Source organism: Mercurialis annua, linkage group LG1-X, assembly GCF_937616625.2.
Source record: "Mercurialis annua linkage group LG1-X, ddMerAnnu1.2, whole genome shotgun sequence".
Classification (NCBI taxonomy): domain Eukaryota; kingdom Viridiplantae; phylum Streptophyta; class Magnoliopsida; order Malpighiales; family Euphorbiaceae; genus Mercurialis; species Mercurialis annua.
In genome coordinates this window covers 21,759,515-21,775,324 of record NC_065570.1, presented here as the reverse complement: position 1 = coordinate 21,775,324, position 15,810 = coordinate 21,759,515, and the positions used below count along the sequence as shown (strand labels likewise).

Genomic DNA, 15,810 nt, shown 5'->3' with positions numbered 1-15,810 from the left:
GGATTTGAAACATTTATTCACTTCCAAATGTTCCGAACTTTTGACAGTTGTCAATTCATTGAATGCAAGGCTAACTCTTATTGGTGATTGTAAAACGGTAATTTGTTTTGATTTATGTATTTTGTACTTTTATCACTTAGAGTTTAGTTAAATATAATTTATGTTATTTCATATTATGTTATTGTAACTTGATGGGAACCTAATATGAACTCCATATCTGTATCAGGTTGAAATTGAGAAACATGATGTTTCTGATGGCTTGCAGACAAGGGTTGACAAAGGAAAAAAGGTTGTTCTTCCTGCAGAGGAGATTTCAAAGAAACCAAGTAAAAATGGTACTTCTATAGTAACGGAACGAGGAGAAAGGGGTGGTAGGGAGTCTGCTGTTCCTGTTTCTGCTGATACTAAAGCTACTTCCAGCAAAGAAAGGGATGGTAGGGAGTCTGCTGATGAAGAAGAAGGTGCTGAAAAAATCGAATTGGAAGATTTGGTTTGCGAGAAGGCTGTACTTGAAGGCAAGGATGACCGTGGTGAACCTTGTGTTATTGTTTCTTCCGAACACGTTGATGTTATCTCTTCGACTTTTGAGGTATATTTAATAATTTGAAATTAAGCTGTTTTGATTAACTATATTAATTTGCTTATTGTCAATTTACTAGGTTTCGCGACAAAGCGAGTTGAATTTAAAATCTCCAGCAGATGACACCATCAATCAGACTAAAAAAATGCAAGTGAATCTATTGCTGAATTCAAATCAAAGGAGGTATTGTTTGCTTTAAATTATATTTATAGTTTAATTTTATATATGATGGTTCACATAAAGTACATATAGAGTTGATATCAGATTACTTACTGTATCCTCTCTTATGTTTTTGGGTAGTGGAAAGAGTGTTTTTCGAGTTATTTTTTAACATATATATTTTCTGCAATTCCTTTTTCATACTCTATTTTGTGTTTATTTTGTGTTTTATAAGGTTGACATCAGGTTCATATACAGTCGTTATAACTGTAGGTTTAAAATACGAAAACAAAACATTTATTTTGGCAAAATACGTTGTCACAAAAACATATTTACTTTTTTTTAAGTGACGACAAAATTTGACACAATATTAATTTATTACAATATCATTTATTGGCAAAATACTTTGTCACAATAAACGTAATTAATTTTTATAGTGACAAAATATATCTAATTGCTGCAAAATAAAATTTGTCACCACTTTTTTAAATAGGCTTAATTATTTAAAAACCACCCACCTTGAACTTTTTTTTCGTTTATACCCTGACCTAGGAAAAAGTTCATTTATACCCGGACGTATGTGTTTATGTTTCACCTCTACCCCGAGGTACTAAATTAACCTTTTTTCATTTAAAAAAAGTTTAAAATAGTCCTTCATTTAAAGAAAAATTCATTTCTAATTAATCTCTAATTAGCTTAGGTTAAAAATGAAGAACTATTTTAAACTTTTTTCTTAATGAAAAGAGGTTAATTTAGTGCCTCGGGGTAGAGGTGAAACATAAATACATACGTCAGGGTATAAATGAATTTTTTTCTAGGTCAGGGTATAAACGAAAAAAAAGTTCAAGGTGAGTGGTTTTTAAGTAATTAAACCTTTTAAATATTATGATAAAAAAATTTTGTCATAATAAAAATATTTTAAATTACGGCGACAAAACATGTTTTTGTCAAAATAGTTAGTCACAACAAACATAATTAATTTTTATAGTGACAAAAATGGTTGACACAATATGTATTTGTCACAATATCATTTCATTGAACTGTCATTGTGACAAAATATTTTTTTTTGTCACAACTAACTTATTTATTATGACAAAATATAGTTTGTCATATATTTTTTTGTCACAAGAAGCCAAATTTTTTGTAGTGAACCTTTGGCTTAAATTGCTAAAAAGGTGAAACGCTTGGATTTGTTTCGTTACGTTTGTAAACGTTTGGCTTAAATTGCTAAAAAGGTGAAACGCTTGGATTTATTTCTTAACGTTTGTGTTTGGCTTAAATTTCCAAAAATGTGAAACATTTGGATTCTTTTCGTAACGTTTGTAAACGTTTGGCTTCAATCGCTAAAGAGGCTAAACGTTTGGATTTGTTACGTAATGTTTGTAAACGTTTGGCTAAAATTGCTAAAAAGGTGAAATATTTTGATTTGTTTCGTAATGTTTTAAACGTTTGGCTGAAATCGCTAAAATGAGGAAACGTTTGAATTTCTTTCGTAACGTTTGTAAACTTTTGGCTAAAATTGCTAAAAAGGGGAAACAGTTGGATTTGTTTCATGACGTTTGTGAAACGTTTGGATTTTTTTCGAAACTTTTGTAAACATTTGGCGTAAATTGCTAAAAAGGTGAAAGGTTTGGATTTTTTTCGTAACGTTTGTAAACATTTCGCTTAAATTGCTAAAAAGGTGAAACGCTTGGATTTGTTTCGTAATATTTGTAAACGTTTGGCTCAAATTGCTAAAAACATGAAACATTTGGATTTGTTTCATAACCTTTTTAAATATTTTGCATAAATAGCTAAAAAGGTGAAACATTTGGACTTTCTTTATAGAATTAGTAAACGTTTGGCTTAAATTGTTTAAAAGGTGAAAAGTTTGGATTTGTTTCGTATCGTTTGTAAACCTTTGGGTTATATTGCTAAAAATGTGAAACGCTTCAATTTGTTTCGTCACGTTTGTAAACGTTTAGCTTAAATTGCTAAAAAGGTGAAACGCTTTGATTTGTTTTGTAATGTTTGTAAACATTTGGCCTAAATTGCTAAAAAGGTGAAACACTTGGTTTTGTTTCGTAACGTTTGTAAACGTTTGGCTTAAATCACTAAGAATATAACACGTTTGGATTTGTTTCGTAACGTTTTAAACGTTCGGTTTTGTTTCGTCATGTTTGTAAACGTTTGGCCTAAATCGCTAAAAAGGTGAAACGTTTGGATTTTTTTCGTAACGTTTGTAAATGTTTGGCTTAAATCGCTAAAAAGGGGAAACGTTTGGATTTGTTTCGTAACATTTTTTAAACATTTGGCTTAAATTACTAAAAAGGTGAAACGTTTGGATTTGGTTCGTAACGTTTCTAAACGTTTGGCTTAAATCGCTAAAAAGGTGAAACGTTTAGATTTGTTTCATAACGTTTGTCAACGTTTTGCTTAAATTGCTAAAAAGGTGAAACGTTTGGATTTGTTTCATGACATTTGTCAACGTTTGTCTTAAATCGCTAAAAAGGTGAAACGTTTGGATTTGTTTTGTAACGTTTGTAAAAGTTTGGCTTAAATAGCTAAAAAGGTTTAACATATGGATTTGTTTCGTAGCTTTTGTGAATGTTTGGCTTAAATCGCTAAAAAGGTGAAACATTTTGATTTGTTTCGTAACGTTTGTAAACGTTTTGCTTAAATAGCTAAAAAGGTGAAACATTTGGATTTGTTTGGTAACGTTTGTAAACGTTTGGCTTAAATCGCTAAAAGGTTAAACGTTTGATTTGTTTCGAAACGTTTGTAAACGATTGGCTTAAATTTCTAAAAAGGTGAAACACTTGGATTTGTGTCGTAACATTTGTAATTGTTTGGCTTAAATTGCTAAAAAGGTTAAACATTTGGATTTTTTTCGTAACTATTGTAAACGTTTGGCGTAAATCGCTAAAAAGGTGAAATGTTTGGATTTTTTTCGTAACATTTGTAAACGTTTGGCTTAAATCGTTAAAAAGGTGAAAAGTTTGAATTTGTTTCGTATCGTTTGTAAACGTTTGGGTTAAATTACTAAAAATGTGAAACCCTTCGATTTGTTTTGTAGCGTTTGTAAATGTTTGGCTTAAATTTCTAAAAAAGGGAAACGCTTGGATTTGTTTTGTTATGTTTGTAAACGTTTGGCCTAAATTACTAAAAAGGTGAAACACTTGGTTTTGTTTCGTAACGTTTGTAAACATTTGGCTTAAATCGCTATGAATATGAAACGTTTGGATTTATTTCGCAACGTTTTAAACGTTCCGGTTTGTTTCGTAATGTTTGTAAACGTTTGGCTTAAATCGCTAAAAAGGTGAAACGTTTGGATTTTTTTAGTAACGTTTGTAAATGTTTGACTTAAATCGCTAAAAAGGTGAAACGTTTGGATTTGTTTCGTAACTTTTTTAAACGTTTGTCTTAAATCGATAAAAAGGTGAAACATTTGGATTTGTTTCGTAACGTTTGTAAACGTTTAGCTTAAATTACTAAAAAGGTGAAACACTTGGATTGTTTTGTAACGTTTGTAAACATTTCGCTTTAATTTCTAAAAAGGTGAAACTCATGGATTTGTTTTGTTACGTTTGTAAACATTTGGTTTAAATTGCTAAAAAGGTGAAATGCTTAGTTTTGTTTCGTAAAGTTTTTACACGTTTGGCTTAAATTGCTAAATATGTGAAACTTTTGGATTTGTTTTGTCGCGTTTGTAAACTTTTGGTTTCAATCGCTAAAAATGTGAAATGTTTCGATTTGTTTCGTAAAGTTTATGAACATTTGGCTTAAATCTCTAAAAAGGTTAAACATTTGGATTTGTTTCGTAACATTTTAAATGTTTGGCTTAAATCGCTAAAATTGGGAAACGTTTGGATTTGTTTCGTAACGTTTGTAAACGTTTGGCTTTACTCGCTAAAAAGAGGAAACATTTGAATTTTTTTCATAACCTTTGTAAATGTTTGGCTTAAATCGCCTAATAGGTGAAACATTTGGATTTATTTCGTAAAGTTTGTAAATGTTTTGCATAAATCGCTAAAAAGGTGAAACGCTTGGATTTGTTTCGTAACGTTTGTTGAAGTTTGGCTTAAATTGCTAAAAAGGGGAACCGTTTGGATTTGTTTCGTAGCGTTTGCAAACGTTTGGCTTAAATCGCTAAAAAGGGGAACCGTTTGGATTTGTTTCGTAGCGTTTGCAAACGTTTGGCTTAAATCGCTAAAAAGGTGAAACGTTTGGATTTGTTTCGTAGCGTTTGTAAACATTTGGCTTAAATCGCAAAATAAGTGAAACGGTAGGATTTGTTTCGTAACGTTTGTAAACGTTTGGTTTAAATTGCTAAAAAGGTAAAACGCTTGGATTTGTTTCGTAACGTTTGCCTTTATTTGATAAAAAGGTGAAACTCATGGATTTGTTTCGTTACGTTTGTAAACGTTTGGTTTAAATTGCTACAAAGGTGAAACGCTTGGTTTTGTTTCGTAACGTTTTTAAACGTTTGGCTTAAATTGCTAAATATGTGAAACTTTTTGATATTTTTTGTAACGTTTGTAAACTTTTGGTTTCAATCGTTAAAAATGTGAAATGTTTGGCTTTGTTTCGTAATGTTTGTAAACATTTGGCTTAAATCGCTAAAAAGGTTAAATATTTGGATTTGTTTTATAATGTTTTAAATGTTTTGCTTAAATCGCTAAAATAAAGAGACGTTTGGATTTGTTCCGTAACGTTTGTAAATGTTAGGCTTAAATCTCTAAAAAGGTGAAACGTTTGGTTTTGTTTCGTAATGTTTGTACATGTTCGGCTAAAATCGCTAAAAAGTTGAAACGTTTGGTTTTGTTTCGTTACGTTTGTAGACGTTAAATTGTAAAAAAGGTGAAACATTTGGATTTGTTTCATAACGTTTGTAAACGTTTGGCTTGAATTGATAAAAAGGTGATACGCTTGAATTTGTTTCGTAACTTTTGTAGATGTTGGGTTTTGTTTCGTTACGTTTGGATTTTTTTCGTAACGTTTGTAAACATTTGTAAACGTTTAGCTTGGATTTGTTGTTTTGTAACATTTGTAAACGTTTGGATTTATTTCGTAAAGTTTTAAATGTTTGGTTTTGTTTCGTCACGTTTGTAAACGTTTGGCTTAAATCGCTAAAAAAGTGAAACGTTTGGTTTTGTTTCGTAACGTTTGTAAACGTTTGGCTTAAATCGCTAAAAAGGTGAAACGTTTGGATTTGTCTCGTAACGTTTGTAAACGTTTGGCTTAAATCGCTAAAAAGGGGAAATGTTTGGATTTTTTCGAAACGTCTTTAAATGTTTGGCTTAAGTTTCTAAAAAGGTGAAATGCTTAGATTTGTTTCGTAAGGTTTTAAAAGTTTATTTTTGTTTCGTAATGTTTGTAAACGTTTTGCTTAATTCGCAGAAAAGTTGAAACGTCTTGTTTTGTTTCGTAACGTTTGTAAACGTTTGGCGTAAATCGCTAAAAAGGTGAAATATTTGGATTTGTTTTGTAATGTTTGTAAACGTTTGTCTTCAATCGCTAAAACGGTGAAACATTTGGATTTGTTTCGTAAAGTTTGTAAACGTTTGGCATAAATCACTAAAATGGTGAAATGTTTGGATTTGTTTCCTAACAATTTAAACGTTTGACTTAAATCGCTAATATGGGGAAACGTTTGGCTTTGTATTTTAACCTTTGTAAATGTTTGGCTTAAATTGCTAAAAAGGTAAAATGTTTGGTTTTGTTTCGTAACGTTTGTAAATGTTTGGCTGAAATTGCTAAAAAGGTGAAACGCTGGGATTTGTTTCATAACGTTTGTAAACGTTATGCTTAAATTACTAGAAACGTGAAACTCTTGGATTTGTTTCAAACCGTTTGTAAACGTTTGGCTTAATTTGCTTAACAGGTCAAACGCTTGTATTTGTTTCGTAACGTTTGTAAACGTTTGGCTTAAATTTCTTAAAAGGTGAAACACTTGGTTTGGTTTCGTAACATTTGTAATGGTTTGGATTAAATTGCTAAAAAGGTGAAACATTTGATTTGTTTCGTAGTGTTTAAAACGTTTTGTTTTGTTTCGTAACGTTTGTAAACGTTTGGCATAAATCTCTAAATAGGTGAAACGTTTGGATTTGTTTCGTAAATTTTGTAAACGTTTGGCTTAAATCGCTAAAAAGGTGAAATGTTTGGTTTTGTTTCGTAACGTTTGTAAATGTTTGGCTGAAATTGCTAAAAAGGTGAAACGCTGGGATTTGTTTCATAACGTTTGTAAACGTTATGCTTAAATTACTAGAAACGTGAAACTCTTGGATTTGTTTCAAACCGTTTGTAAACGTTTGGCTTAATTTGCTTAACAGGTCAAACGCTTGTATTTGTTTCGTAACGTTTGTAAACGTTTGGCTTAAATTTCTTAAAAGGTGAAACACTTGGTTTGGTTTCGTAACATTTGTAATGGTTTGGATTAAATTGCTAAAAAGGTGAAACATTTGATTTGTTTTGTAGTGTTTAAAACGTTTTGTTTTGTTTCGTAACGTTTGTAAACGTTTGGCATAAATCTCTAAATAGGTGAAACGTTTGGATTTGTTTCGTAAATTTTGTAAACGTTTGGCTTAATTCGCTAAAAAAGGTGAAACATTTGGATTTGTTTAGTAACGTTTGTAAATGTTTGGCTTAAATCGCTAAAAAGGTGAAACGTTTGGATTTGTTTCGTAACGTTTGTAAACGTTTGGCTTAAATAGCTAAAAAGGTGAAACGTTTGGATTTGTTTCGTAGCGTATGTAAACGTTTGTCTTAAATTGCTAAAAAGGTGAAACATTTGGATTTGTTTCGTAATGTTTGTAAAAGTTTGGCTTAAATCACTAAAAAGGTTAAACATATGGATTTGTTTCGTAACGTTTTTAAGAGTTTGGCTTAAATAGCTAAAAAGGGGAAACGTTTGAATTTGTTTCGTAACGTTTGTAAACGTTTGGCTTAAATTGCTAAAAAGGTGAAACATTTGAATTTATTTCGTAACGTTTGTAAAAGTTTTGCTTAAATAGCTAAAAAGGTGAAACGCTTGGATTTGTTTCGTAACGTTTGTAAACGTTTGGCTTAAATCGCTAAAAAGGTAAAACGTTTGATTTGTTTCGTAACGTTTGTAAACGATTGACTTAAATTTCTAAAAAGGTGAAACTCTTGGATTTGTTTTGTAAAATTTGTAATCGTTTGGCTTAAATTGCTAAAAAAAGGTGAAACGCTTGGATTTGTTTCGTAACATTTGTAAACGTTTGGCTGAAATTGCTAAAAAGGTGAAATATTTGGATTTGTTTCATAACCTTTGTAATTGCTTGGCTTAAATAGATAAAACATGGAAACATTTGGATTTTTTTCGTAACGTTTGTGAACGTTTGGCTTAAATTGCTAAAAAGGTGAAACGCTTGGATTTGATTCGTAACATTTGTAAACGTTTGGCTCAAATTGCTAAAAAGGTGAAACATTTGGATTTGTTTCATAACCTTTGTAAATGTTTGGCATAAATAGCTAAAAAGATGAAACATTTGGACTTTTTTCGTAACATTTGTAAACGTTTGGCTTAAATTGTTAAAAAGGTGAAAAGTTTGAATTTGTTTCGTATCATTTGTAAACGTTTGGGTTAAATTTCTAAAAATGTGAAACGCTTCAATATGTTTTATAACGCTTGTAAATATTTGGCTTAAATTAATAAAAATGGAAAACGCTTGGATTTGTTTTGTAATGTTTGTAAACGTTTGGCCTAAATTGCTAAAAAGGTGAAACGCTTTGATTTGTTTCGTAACGTTTGTAAACGTTTGGCTTAAATCGCTATTAATATGAAACGTTTGGATTTGTTTCATAACATTATAAACGTTCGATTTTGTTTCGTAACGTTTGTAAACGTTTGTCTTAAATCGCAAAAAAGGAGAAACGTTTGGATTTTTATAGTAACGTTTGTAAACGTTTGGCTTAAATCTCTAAAAACGTGAAACGTTTAGATTTGTTTCGTAACATTTGTAAACGTTTGTCTTAAATCGCTAAAAAGGTGAAACGTTTGGATTTGTTTCGTAACATTTGTAAACGTTTGGCTTAAATCGCTAAAAAGGTGAAACATTTGAATTTGTTTCATAACATTTGTAAACGTTTGGCATAAATCCCTAAAAAGGTGAAACGTTTGGCTTAAATCGCTAAAAAGGGGAAACAGTTTGATTTGTTTCGTACCGATTGTAAACGTTTCGCTTAAATCGCTAAAAAGGGGAAACATTTGGATTTGTTTCGTAACGTTTGTAAACGTTTGGCTTAAATTGCTAAAAAGGTGAAACGCTTGGATTTGTTTCATAACGTTTGTAAACGTTTGGCTTTAATTTCTAAAAAGGGGAAACTCATGGATTTGTTTTGTTACATTTGTAAACAATTAGTTTAAATTGCTAAAAAGGTGAAATGCTTAGTTTTGTTTCGTAACATTTTTAAACGTTTGGTTTAAATTGCTAAATATGTGAAACTTTTGGATTTGTTTTGTAGCATTTGTAAACTTTTGGTTTTAATCTTTAAAAATGTAAAATGTTTGGATTTGTTTCGTAACGTTTGGCTTAAATCTCTAAAAAGGTTAAACATTTGGATTTGTTTCGTAACGTTTTAAATGTTTGGCTTAAATCGCTTGGATTTGTTTCGTAACGTTTGTAAACGTTTGGATTTACTCACTAAAAAGGTGAAACATTTGGTTTTGTTTCGTAACGTTTGTAAACGTTCGGCAAAAATAGCTAAAAAGTTGAAACGTTTGAATTTGTTTCGTAACGTTTGTAAACGTTCGGCAAAAATAGCTAAAAAGGTGAAACGTTTGAATTTGTTTCGTAACATTTTAACGTTTCGTTTTGTTTCGTAATGTTTGTAAACGTTTTGCTTAAATTGTTAAAAAGGTGAAACGTTTGGATTTGTTTCGTACCGTGTGTAAACGTTTGGCTTAAATTACTAAAAAGGTGCAACGCTTGGATTTGTTTCGTAACATTTAAAAAAAGAGTTGGGTTTTGTTTCGTATCGTTTGGATTTGTTTCGTAACGTTTGTAAACGTTTGGCTTAAATCGCTAAAAGGGTGAATCGTATGGATTTATTTCGTATCGTTTGTAAACGCTTGGCTTAAATCGCTAAAAAGGTGAAATAGTTGGATTTGTTTCGCAACGTCTTTAAACGTTTGGCTTAAATTGCTAAAAAGGTGAAATGCTTGAATTTGTTTTGTAACGTTTTAAATGTTTGGTTTTGTTTCGTAACGTTTGTAATCGTTTGGCTTAAATTTCTAAAAAGGTGAAACGCTTGGATTTGTTTCATAACGTTTGTAAACATTACGCTTAAATTACTAAAAACGTGAAACGCTTGAATTTGTTCCAGAACGTTTGTAAATATTTGGCTTAAATTGCTTAAAAGGTCAAATGCTTGTATTTGTTTCGTAACGTTTGCAAACGTTTGGATTAAATTGCTAAAAAGGTGAAACGCTTGGTTTTGTTTTGTAGTTTGGAAAGGTTTGGCTTAAATTGCTAAAAAGGTAAAACGCTTGGATTTGTTTTGAAATGTTTGGCTTAAATTGCTAAAAAGGTGAAATGCTTTATTTTATTTTGTAACGTTCTAAATGTTTGGCTTAAATCGTTAAAAATGTGAAACGTTTGGATGTATTTCGTAATGTTTTAAACGTTTGGTTTGTTTCATAACATTTATAAAAGTTTGTATTAAATTGCTAAAAAGGTGAAACGTTTGGATCTGTTTCGTAACGTTGGCTTAAATTGCTAAAAAGGTGAAACGTTTGGATTTGTTTCGTAAACGATTGTAAACGTTTGGCTTAAATCGCTAAAAAAGTGACACGTTTGAATTTTTTTCGTAAAGTTTGTAAACTTGTGGCTTAAATTGCTCAAAAGGTGAAACGTCTGGATTTGTTTCGTAGCGTTTGTAGACGTTTTACTTAAATCGCTAAAAAGGGGAAACGTTTGGATTCGTTTCGTACCGTTTGTAAACGTTTGGCTTAATTCGCTAAAAAGGTGAAACCTTTGGATTTGTTTCGTAACGTTTGTAAACGTGTGGCTTAAATTGCTAAAAAGGTAAAACGCTTGGATTTGTTTCGTAATGTTTGTAAACGTTTGGCTTAAATTGCGAAAAAAGTGAAACGCTTTGTTTTGTTTCGTAAGTTTGTTAACGTTTGACTTAAATTGCTAAATATGTGAAACGTTTGGATTTGTTTCATAACGTTTGTAAATGTTTGGCTTCAATCACTAAAAAGGGAAAACATTTGGATTTGTTTTGTAATGTTTGTAAACGTTTGGCTTAAATCGCTAAAAAGGTGAAAGATTTGGATTTTTTTCGTAACGTTTTACTTGTTTGGCTTAAATTGCTAAAATGGGGAAACGTTGGGATTTGTTTCATAACGTTTGTAAATGTTTGGCTTAAATCGCTAATAAGGGCAAAAATTTGTTTTTGTTTTGTAACGTTTATAAAAGTTTTGCTTAAATCGCTAAAATGGGGAAACGTTTGGATTAGTTTCGTAACGTTTGTAAATGTTTGGCTTCAATCGTTAAAAGGCGAAATGTTTGGATTTGTTTTATAAAGTTTGTACACATTTGGCTTAAATTGATAAAAATGTGAAACGTTTTTTTTTCTTCCATAACGTTTGTAAACATTTGGATTTATTTTGTAACGTTTTAATGATTTGGCTTATATCGCTAAAAACGTTAATCATTTGGATTTGTTTCGTAATGTTTGTAAACATTTGGCTTAAATCGCAAAAAAGGTGAAACGCTTGGTTTTCTTTCGGAACGTTTGTAAAGGGTTGGCTTAAAACGCTAAAAATGTGAAACGTTTTGAATTGTTTCGTAATGTTTAAAACGTTTTATTTTGTTTCGTAACGTTTGTAAACGTTTGACTTAAATCCCTAAAAAGGTGAAACATTTGGATTTGTTTCGTAACATTTGTAAACGTTTGGCTTAAATCGCTAAAAAGGCGAAAGGTTTGGAATTGTTTCGTAACGTTTGTAAACGTTTGGCTTAAATCGCTAAAAAGGTGTAACGTTTGGATTTTTTTCATAACATTGCTAAAAGGTGAAACGCTTTGGATTTGTTTCGTAACGTTTGTAAACGTTTGGCTTCAGTCGCTAAATAGGTGAAACGTTTTGATTTGTTTCGTAAAGTTCGTAAACATTTGGCTTAATTTGCAAGTTTCGGAAATTAATTAAGCCGTTTACGTATTTGAATTCGTGTTGTGGACTAAATCGAAGTTTAGTATAGATGAAGGATCGATTTTTGTTGCTGGTTAAGTCTGAGGGGGTATTTAAGACTTTTGACCCATTCCTCATTCACTTGCAGCTCAATTGTACGAGACCTTAGTTAACCCCATCCTGTTATGATTTCAGTCCGCACACGACTCCATTTCACTCCGGATTTTCAGCTCGTTTTACTCACTATTTTAAAACGTTTTGAAAACCAAAAATCTTTACCACTCTACATACAAACCCTAGCCGTTTTCCATTCTCGTTTTCACTGAGAATCCATCTCTCAATCATCACTCAAACTCAGCGGTAAGCTTTGGTTCTAAATTTCAGTTTTATTCAAAAACGACGTCTTCGTTCATCGCTGATTACTCTTTTGTTTCAGAACCGAAATAGGTTCCGCTTCCTGCCAGTGATAGAAGACTCACGTATCTACAAATCCCAACTTTTCGTTCGTCAAACGGTATGTAAACGAACCCGTACCGATCGCTGCCGTTTTACCGTTTTCTGGAAAATTCTGTTTTAAGTTTAATTCGATCCTTCTGAAATTTAATTCGTTTGGCAGCCGTTCGGAGGTCGAAATCAATTCTGTTTGTTTCCCGTGAAAGTAGACTCACGCATCTACGTTTCTACACCTTTCGTTCGTCAAACGGTACGTAAACGAACCCGTATTATTCGCCGCCGTCTCATCGTTGTTGTTTGTTCTTAACTGATACTATTGATTATAGTTACTGCCGAAGATTCCCCTTCTTGAATATTGATTATAGCATCTTAGAATGTTAGGCTTTTGGAATTTAATGATTATCATCCTCATGGATTCTTGTTATGTGTTTTACCTTTCGAATCATTGTTTTTGGATTGGGTGTTTCGGTTATTCGCGTGGTGTCCCTGCTATGGTGAGTTTTTTTTAAAGAGAGATTGATTCTCGTTATTATTGAACTACAATATATTGTTTATCACATATAAGTGATTCGTGATTCATAATCTTATTGTCTTGAATGTTAATGGTTGAGGTTTGAAGTTAGCATGAATTTTCGTTTATTACTGCAAGTTGGATTATGTGTGGGGTTTAAGATTTTAAAGTTGTAGAAGATGATGATGTGTAAGGGTGTGAGTGGTTTTCATGGATTATGTTTGGCAAAAAGATGGTTTTGATCATTGAATTGTTTTGAGTTAAATAAATAGATCCTTTAAGTCATATTATTAAATATTTGATAATGATTTTTTTGATCTCAATTTATAAAATTAGTTTCGACTTATCAATTAACGTTTTAAATAATATTATTATTTATAATTTGAAATTACTTTGGGCTTTAATATTTTAAATTTAAATTAATATTAAACTTATTATGGATTATATATGATTTTATAATTACTATATTAAATAAGAATTTGGGGATTTTATTTAATTCAAAAGTTTGTCAAATTAATTATATTATTTCTAAGGCATAAAAATAATATTTGAATATTTAAAAATTAAATTAATAATTATTATTAATTATTATTTAATTGTTAAATTGATATTTTTGGCTTATAATGCCTTTGGAATTAAATTTATATTTTAGCTTTGTTTGTTATTTAATTAATTGAGATAATTGCCGGTAATATTTAATTACTTGGGTTTCAAGCTATTGAGTTCTATTTTAATATTAATTAATATTTTATTTAATATTAATTATAAACTGTGGTTTATAACTCTGGTTTTATGGTTGGGTCGGTTTGGACTTGGGTCACCGACATGTGAGTTTAGCTTGGTAGTTTTGAAAAACTCGGCTAACTCACTATTTGAGGAATTGATTTTATTTATCAATTAAATATTATTTTAATAATATTTTCGGATTGTATTTAAGTGCGAACTCAATAGTCTTGAATTAATTACGGCATTACAATTTATTTGTAAAATTGTGTTTCTCTGTGATTTATCTGGTTATTTAATCGTGCTAGTCCTACGTGGAGTCTAGAGATCTTAGAGTTAGGGGTCGTACGGATTTTAACCTATTTATTATTTTAGACCCGTCGACTGCTCGTGCTTCGGAGTCTACGCAGGGTTAGCTGTTTGCCAAGATCACGTGGATAAGCAAGCAGTGAGTTTGTAGTGCTATTTACCGCTTTATTAAGCACCGCATCATATTTTAATATTATAAATATTTGTGAACTGTTTTTACGGATTATGGATCTGGATTGAAACGAGCTACTCGATAGGCTTGTATCGAGACTGTGTGCACCGGTAAGTACTCTGGGAAACAGCAGACTAAAGTCTTGCTTACGCTGGTATATTTATATGACGAGGATTTGTTCCCGTCCACTCTAGGTTTATCGGTATGCTATGTCATACTCACGCTGGGATCATTTCAATACTGTTTTCCATAATCATATTATATTTGTATAAAAATGTTTTGATTTAAGGGTTTTAAACTTAATAAATGTAAATAGTATTGCGAACTCATCTCAGTATATCTGACCCCGTTGTTTTCCCAAATTTTCCAGGTTTATGATTTGAAAGCCGGTCCACTCCGATTCTTTTGATTCCTCGGAGGTTTTTATGTTATTAAACTAGTTTCTATTTTCGAACTCTTAGACCGCAGTAGAGCTAGTTTATATATTACATTTGTTATTGCATTGGGATTATCGATTAGACCGATTGTTTATTTTTAGCATGTTTACACTGGAATATTTCATTATTATATTTAAGGCATGCTGTTGAGCATTTCAGATATTTAAGTTATTTATAATAGAACTGTATTATAAATTGCTAGACTTAAGTTGGAGTCTCGGTTGCCCCCGAGCAGTTTTCTGCAGGTTTAAATGTTCATTTGATTTCCGCAAGGCTTTATACGGGTTTTGGTACAACCATACCCATACCCTAGCGCCGGTCACGATTCATGAAATTGGGTCGTGACAAAGTTGGTATCAGAGCTTTAGTTTCGAACTAATGCCAAATTTTTGCATGTTACGTGTTTATCGCTTTAAGGCATGTTAAGTGTTATTGTTGTATCATAGGATCTACTGCGGATTTAGGATTCAAGTTTTGTCTTTTGAAACGTCATCTTTTATTTTCAAAACTTTCTACCTTCACCTTTAGGAATGTTTGAGTCGGTCTTATGTGTTACTAATGTTTTATTTGCGAAATTTTTGATTTTCTCTAGAATGTTAGTGTTATTACTCTGGATAAATTGTTGATTTGTGAACTATTAAATTATACTCTGGGTGTTGCCAAGTGGGCATTGTTTGAGATTTGTTTGTTTCATTATTAGGAATGAATACTCGTAGGCGTGCTGCAGCTCAGGCTGAGGTTGAAGCTGATGACGCTATGTCGATTGAGGTTGACCAGCATGAACCAGAGGTTCAAGTTGGCAGGGGACGTGCAGGTGGAGTTCCGGCTGGTAGAGGCCGAGCTGGAAGAGGTCGGGGTGGCAGAGGTCAGGCTGCTGGAGGCAGAGGTAGGGGACGTGGTGGTGCAGGTGTTCAGGCACCAGGTGTACCACAAGCTCCTATTGACCCGTTTGACTTCACGACGTTTTTAGCCAGGATCACTGCACTCCAGAATAATCAAGTGCAACTGCAGGCGGGACAGATCGCCATGCAGAACCAGTATGCTATACTGGGACAGATTGTGCAGCAACAAGTACCACAGGCTGGTGGTGTTGCGGTTGGTGGTGCTGGAATCGCTGACAGAGACTTGGTGTTGGCTTATTTGAGGCTGAAGCCGACTGAGTTTGCGGGCGACGACGACGCCCTATATTTTCTGGAGGAGGTTGAGCAAAATGCTCAGAGACTACAGGCTTCTGAGAGACAGATCGTTATGCTAGTAGAGATGTCCTTGAAGGGTGCTGCAAATGACTGGTTTCGCAGGGAGATTCGCGCAGTTATGGCTACTATTACA

General features: G+C 32.1%; 1 long non-coding RNA gene across 1 annotated transcript; it reads left to right on the top strand.

Moving 5' to 3' along the window:
* Nucleotides 1-12,497: 12,497 nt before the first annotated feature.
* LOC126682856 (uncharacterized) lies at nucleotides 12,498-14,561 on the top strand. The gene is made up of 3 exons (XR_007641534.2): nucleotides 12,498-12,579; nucleotides 13,939-14,011; nucleotides 14,415-14,561. It is a non-coding gene; the product is annotated as an uncharacterized LOC126682856 (long non-coding RNA).
* The last annotated feature ends 1,249 nt before the right edge of the window (nucleotides 14,562-15,810 follow it).